At 36.6% G+C, this 407-nt stretch overlaps 1 protein-coding gene across 1 annotated transcript in view; it reads left to right on the plus strand.

Annotated features, from left to right (window-relative positions):
* Positions 1-407, plus strand: part of LOC119592197 (tyrosine-protein phosphatase 10D-like) — a gene marked incomplete at its 5' end in the record, with an annotated part of 14,889 nt that overhangs the window by 12,102 nt on the left and 2,380 nt on the right.

Genomic DNA, 407 nt, shown 5'->3' on the forward strand with positions numbered 1-407 from the left:
TTATATGCAGCTGCATAATTTGCAGCCATTCTTGCATCTGCTCTCAAATATAAGAGAATAAGGAATGAATTTTAAGTAATTTGTGCAGATATTGTATTCTCACAGAATTCCATAAGAATGGAGGAATGCGCTTTCAACATCCATGGGACACTTGCAATAGGAAATTGCTTTGGTATCCAAGGGTCCTTGCTGTAATCAATTTATGCACTGCTTTATTAGCTGCCCTTGTGAGAGCCATTTTATAGCTGGTACTTGATAAAGGAAAAACAGAATAACATAGGAAATACTTGCTATTGTAATAATCATGATTCAATGAGTGCATAAAACCACTGTGTCACTCAGTTGAAAAGGTCTTGCTGAGCATGTGATGCTGCTCAGAGTATGAGTATTCAGAGAATCATCTCTTT

The sequence above is a fragment of the Penaeus monodon genome, chromosome 29, assembly GCF_015228065.2.
Source record: "Penaeus monodon isolate SGIC_2016 chromosome 29, NSTDA_Pmon_1, whole genome shotgun sequence".
Classification (NCBI taxonomy): Eukaryota; Metazoa; Arthropoda; class Malacostraca; order Decapoda; family Penaeidae; genus Penaeus; species Penaeus monodon.